At 44.4% G+C, this 6,817-nt stretch overlaps 1 pseudogene; it reads left to right on the top strand.

Annotated features, from left to right (window-relative positions):
- The first annotated feature begins 3,990 nt into the window (after positions 1-3,990).
- Positions 3,991-5,568, top strand: LOC102422208 (annotated as a pseudogene).
- The last annotated feature ends 1,249 nt before the right edge of the window (positions 5,569-6,817 follow it).

Raw genomic sequence — 6,817 nt, 5'->3', positions numbered from 1 at the left:
TGGATGGAGGAGGAGGTATTCCCTGTGACCCTGGACAGAGGAAGGGAGGAGGTATTCCATGGATTCCTGGATGGAGGGAGTGAGGAGTTATTCCATGTGAACCTGGATGGAGGAAGAGGTGTCCGTGGGACCCTGGATGGAGGAGGAGGTATTCTGTGGCACCTGGGGAAACAAAAAATTAACCTATGCCTTATAAACAATGTATATGGGGGTGCAGTCAGGTGGATGGTCTTGGGCCCTGTGAATGTGGATGAATGTTCATGCTAGAGTATAAAACATATCCTTAAAATCACAGGTGTGCTTGCCTCTGAAATAAGGGTGAATAGAATGGGATTGGGCAGGGATTAAAAGAAAGGATTCTTATATATAAACTACAGTTTTTGGTTTACTAAAATATGCAAATATTAATATTTGTTAACATCTGGGTAGCAAGATGGAGACCCCTTACTCTAAGGACAGAGTAAACGAAATGGCAACACTGCGGATGGTCCTTGGTCAATTGTGAGAGTACATAGCTGCTCTGTGAATAGCAGATCTGTTTAAACTTGCTCAGCTCTAACCCTCCCCCACAATCTTCACATGCTGTCTATTTAAGAAGCAAAAAATGGGACAATTGAGAAAGATAAGTATTCTACATCAGTAATCACTCTTCAGAAATATTTGCTTTGGGAGATGGCAAACAACTACAGCAGGCTCCTTTTCAGTAGCCATATTTCCTAATGTTAACTGCCATAGCCAGAGTAGGATGAATACTTGGAAGATGCTGATGTTCATACAGTAATCTAACCTCTTGTATTTAAGAGTGAAGAGAGCTCTAGAAACATTATTTGGAACACCTGATGCTCATTCATTGTATTTCATTGGCTAATTTAATATATATATTTTAGAGAGATAGGGAGAGGGAAAGAGGGATAGAAACATCAGTGATGAGAGAGAATCATTGATCAGCTGCCTCTTGTAGGCCCCTACTGGGGATTGAGCCTTCTTGCCCCCACCACCTGGGAATGTGACCTTCACCAAAATGTTACCCGGGACACTTCAGTCCCCAGGCTGAGGCTTTTGGCAAACCTTTTGAGCTTGGCGTGTCAGCATTTTGAAAAACCCTAACTTAACTCTGGTTCCGTGTCACATATAGAAATTTTTTGACATTTTCAACCATAGTAAAGCAAAGATTTATATTTTTGATATTTATTTTATATATTTAAATGCCATTTAACAAAGAAAAATCAACCAAAAAAATGAGTTCGCGTGTCACCTCTGACACGGGTGTCATAGGTTTGCCATCACTGCTATCCAATGATCCAAAACAGCTAAGATTCACTTGATAATTTCAATAACGGGTACATGTAATTTCTGTTGCACATCTATCTTTCCTCTTTGGGAAAAGTATATGTCATATGACAAATGGGGACAATAGTGAACTTTTTTTTAAAATATATTTTATTAATTTTTTACAGAGAGGAAGGGAGAGAGATAGAGAGTCAGAAACATCGACCAGCTGCCTCCTGCACACCTCCCACTGGGGATGTGCCCGCAACCAAGGTATATGCCCTTGACCAGAATTGAACCTGGGACCTTTTAGTCTGCAAGCCGACGCTCTATCCACTGAGCCAAACCGGTTTCGGCAATAGTGAACTTTTAAAGGGGTTTTAATATACTGGGCATACCTTTTGGCTAATTGTCATTTTTCCTATGAAAATGTCACTTCGTTCTTATGCTTAAACGGAGATATTATCCCTGTGCTTCATACTGCAGGAAACAATAATATTAATATTAATAATGATATTAATAATAATACTAATTTACAAGCAATGATTTCTAGAATAGACTGAGTTCCCATTGAATCGTGCTCACTGGTTTTCTATTCCTTAGCTTCATATTTTAACTTATACCAACCATCTTAAGTCATGTTAGCTGTATTAATATATTTAATTCTATTTCATTCATTTGCAATCTCAGCCTGCTTCACTTAACACTTATTCAGAAAGAATGTACTTCAAGGGTGAAGTCTGAAGAAAATCTTTAAAATAATCAGATGGCAAAAATTGATGGGAATTTTATTGTAGGGAAAATATGGTGTTTGTATCTTTAATTGCAATAGTTTGAGTATTGGACACACTGCCTCATACAAAAGGAGAACTGAACCAATGTGTGTTGAATAAGTAAATGAATAAAAAAATGTATTTTAGGACAAGATTCAAGTTGATGCCATGGTTGAAGAATTACATCTAATCTGTAATTTGTGTATTAGTGAATTATTGGCTATGACCAAGAAAAAGCCATGCTGCATTGAAATTGTAAAACACCTAATGCTACATGCTAAGGAGTTTACTATTTATTTTTTGGAATTTGAAATAGATGACTATCCTGAGATTTGGGAAAAAAGGAAAATAGATTGGTATGGATTTTAAAAGAGGCATTTGTTACAATAATGCGGGTGTGATCTACAATTTCTAATCATGGAGAATAGCAAGAATTTACGGTACCAGGAGATGGACAGCCCGACTTCACAAAGGGCTGTCCACCTCCTGAAGATGTGAACACTCGTGTTTACATGATTGCTCAGAAGTCATGGGAGACCTTTGAAAAGGCAGACTCACAAAGTGATGGAGACGAAACAAAAAAAGGAAATTATATTTTATGTTCTGGCCAAAGTAGAGTAACAGGGATCAGATATATGCCCAGGAACACCTGAAAAAAAGGAAGAAAATAAGATGAAATTTTGAAAGACACTGGACATCAGGAAGCAGAGACTGATCCCTCACAGATAGTAAATAAATGAGGTGAGTCCTATGATGGCTCCACATTCCTTCAGTTTCTAGGCCACAGCTCAGAGAGGCAAAGATCAGCAGTCACGCTATGTAGAGGAGATGGAGCTAAGACACTATAGAGAACAAGGTGGGTAGAGATCTCAAGGCAGACAACCAGAGAGGAAAATGAGAGAAAGAGAGAGAACTCCAGAATCTTGCACTCCACAAGAATGATTCAGGTGATTACTGATGAGCTCATGTGTGAATACATTATTAGAAGCCAGGAAAGAAACCACTGGAAAGGATTCTTGATAACTGATACTCACAAGGGCCTGCAATAGTGACCTTTACTGTCAGCCAGACTAGAACATCTCTAGATGCACAGGCATTGAATAATTTACGTGGAAGGGTCTTGCTGCAGTAGTGAGGAACAGTTCATTAACTATACCACATGGTATAACAGTACTTAGCCATGTACTATCACAGGGAACTGCTCTGTTTATTTAAATCAAATCTTAAAAAGGATCCCCAAGAATCAAACTGTTCCCAAGAAACACAACAGTATCCAAAAAGGGCAAATATTATTTATAAAAAGAAAAAAGATGGTGTAGAACACATGGGTTTTAAATAAAGACAGGATCAGTAGTAGGGAACTGATCTATCCTTTGTCCTCAGGCTTTAATATGGCACTGTTTTTCTGAATATGTTGAAATGTTACCTTAAAAGATAACTGATCTTGATTTCTGAGGGGGATTTTGGGTGCCATGTTAAGTTGTATACCCAATGCCTCACTCACCTCACCCATATTTGGGCAAATATCAAAACCTAGAGGCTGTGAATACATAGAAAAAAGATGGCTCTCAGAAGCTCCCGCCTATCAATTGTTACCTATAATTTATCCAGGAGAAATGAGAGTAATTGTATGAAGATGTGAACATGTGAAATATTCGTGACCCCATGATTTCCAAACAGCCGCAAACTGGAATGAATCCAAAAGTCCATCAAAAGATGAATGGTGAGCTGAACTGTGGTGTGCCCATACACGGGGACAGTTCTCTACCACAAGCAAGAATGCAACCTTGAGGGCCATCCCGGGACAATGCAGGCTGTACAGGGGCGCGTGCTGACCCGCCTGGGGAAAGAATAAGAATGCTGCAGCACCTGGCAATGGTCTCCTAGCAACTGGGCCGCTGGGACAACAAACCCCTGAGGCCGCTGGGCGCCCTGGGCCAAGGGCGCCATGGCGTGCCAGCAGTGGCCCTTACCGGAGCCCCACAAGGGGTGGCTGTTAAAGTCGGACCTGAGGAAAAAGGCGCTCATAGAGTCAGGGCTGATCAAGCCGTGGCAGTCAGGGCCGAAGCTGGACAAGAAGCCGGAGCCCAGCAAGAAGTGGCTGCTAGGGCCGGGGCCGCTGGAGCCCTTGCCCCTGGGCATGAAATGTAAGCCCTGGTTCAAGGACAGGGACAGGTTGCCTTCCCGCTATCTCTCCAGGCAGAACAACAAGCTTGGGAAGTGCCCCACCTCCATGGACAGCCGGCGGTGGGTATTTGTGAAGGAGGGACTGGACGACTTCAGAACGGGCTGTCCATCTCCTGAAGATGTGATCACTCGTGGCCCTCGGGAGGGCTTTCTCCCCATGGTTGCTCATAGAATTCCCCGCCCTCCGCCCAAAAAGATTCACAGGCAGCCGCCCAAGGGAGCGGACCTGTGTTCCAAGCTCTCGCCAGCCCAGCGAGCACGGAAGGCCTTTGTAGAGAACATTGAAGCCAGCCTGACCAAGCATCCCTTGGCGAACTGCCCGAATCTGGAGGAAGCTCTCCCTCCAGACCTCATGCTCAAGGTCCTGGAAGTGGTAGATCCTGACAGGGAGCTGGAGGACACGTGGGCGTATTGTGAGGGCACCAAGGAAAGAAAGAAGACCCCCACACACCTGTGTGAAGAACATCCTGAGGAGCTCAACCTGGAACCTCCCCAGGCAGTGAACCTGGAGCCTCCCCAGGCAGTGAACCTAGAACCTCCCGAGGCAGTCCACCCCAAATCTGCCTGGAAGCTCAACCTGGAACCTCCCGAGGAGGTCAACCTGGAACCTGAAGACCAAGCCGACCTGGAAACGGCCAAGGAGAGTCTCCAGTCATATTTATTCAGTTTGTTTCCTGAGGAAGGAACAAATGCAGCATGTACAACGGATATCCCCAAAGTTCCTGGGCTCCAAAGAGCAAGAAGAAGAATTCGTGAATTCTTCAGATGGATCGATGATAATTTTGGAGACATAGGCATTGATGAAGAGGACATCATGAAACAGTTTGAAATTGACTTAGAGGTCCCACTCACCCATAATACAGTCAAAATAAAGAAAATAAGCCAGCTTCCTTTGAATATAAAGCCCTGCAAACAGCTAGATGACATACAGCAGAGAAAATTCTCCCTGCAGGAAGGTAACTGGGAAAGGAAACTCCGAAAACAACAAGACCCTTATAAACCCAAACGGGAGAAGATAAGGTATGGAGCATGGTACCTGGACCCCAAATGCTGGAAAAAGCTGGTCAATGACCAGCCTTTGCCCGACCCTAAAGTCGTCCCTGACAAGGAGCATCAGACCTATGGAAGGCATCTTGAACCAGACATTATTGATGAACTTTATGGACCAATTGCCTTCAAAGATTTCATTGTAAGCAAGGGCTACAGGATGCCAGGTGTGATTGAGAAGATGTTTATGAGGAAGGGATGGACATATGAGTCTGTGAAGACTCCTATACACCGAGTAATGAAACTCCTCTCCGAACCCAAAGAGAAGGATTCAGGGGACGAAGAGGATTAGACAATTTTCTATTTACTACTCACTTGGCTAGTGTGTCTCTCTCATTTTAACATGAGTCAGAATTCACCATGAGTGCCTCACTGTGTATGGAAAATTTGATTCCACAATATCTGTAAATTTGATACCTATTGCTAATAAAACTTTCTGAATGAGCTTCTGCTTGGGTCCATCAATATGTTATGTATTTTACCAACTATGAAGTAAGTATTTACATATTCTCCTCTTGGTTTTTATTGCATTAGGAGTATTATATTTTTATTTCAATTATTCATTAAAAATACCCATAAATAAAAGAATTACTTACAAAGGATCTTGTTGCCCAGCTGATATGGCTCAGTGTTTGAGCATTGACCTATGAACCAGGAGGTCATGGTTTGATTCCAGGTGAGGGCATATGCCTGGGGTGCAGGCTCGATCCTCAGTGGGGGCACATGCAGGATGCAGCTGATTAATGATTCTCTCTCAACATTGATGTTTCTCTCTCTTCCTCTCCTTCTCTGAAAATCAGTAAAAATCCTATATAATTCAATCCAAGTGACTAAAATGTCAGAACAACCAGAACAACCAGAGACCAGAACAACTGCTGCCCCTTGCCCTGGCTGGTCCAGCCCCTAGAGGGGATCCCACCCTGGTTGGGGTTGTGGTCAGCCTGCAAACCACCCTCAGCCCCTCGCCCCTGCCAGCCCCGCCCTCTGGTGGAGACCCCCCACCACAATCGTGGCCCCCATCAGGGCAGGTTGGCCAGCCCACCTGTGCACCAGGCCTCTATCCTTTATAATAAAAGGGTAATGTGCATATTGACCCTAACGGTGGAACAACCAGAATGACTGCTCGGCCAGTCACTATGAGGCCCACTGACCACCTCTCAGTTCTTTTCCCCGGCCAGCAGGCTACAATCTCCCAATGGTGAAAGGGGAACAAGGGGTGGGTGGCGTGGGATGCGGGTGGTGCCAGGCCTAGGCCTCCACCCCCATTAGTCGCCCCATACACAGAGGGCAACCATGGCAGGGGTGGGGCAGACAAGCAGGCAGAATGGCTGACCTCTTAGTTCTTCCCCCTGGCCAGCAGGCTCCAATTACCCAGTGGCAAATGGGGAACTGAGGGTGGGTGGTGGTGGGGGGTGGGGCTGGCTGCGGGCAGCCGAGGGAGATGGCCCTGATCACAGGCCAGGCCTCGGGACTGTACCTGTGCATGAATTTCTTGCACCAGGCCTCTAGTATATTTATAAAAAATTATGCCAGCTACTGCA

Source organism: Myotis lucifugus, unplaced genomic scaffold (genome assembly GCF_000147115.1).
Source record: "Myotis lucifugus unplaced genomic scaffold, Myoluc2.0 scaffold_192, whole genome shotgun sequence".
Lineage (NCBI taxonomy): Eukaryota > Metazoa > Chordata > Mammalia > Chiroptera > Vespertilionidae > Myotis > Myotis lucifugus.
The sequence above is the reverse complement of the archived record's forward strand: the minus strand, read 5'-3'. Positions and strand labels throughout refer to the sequence as shown.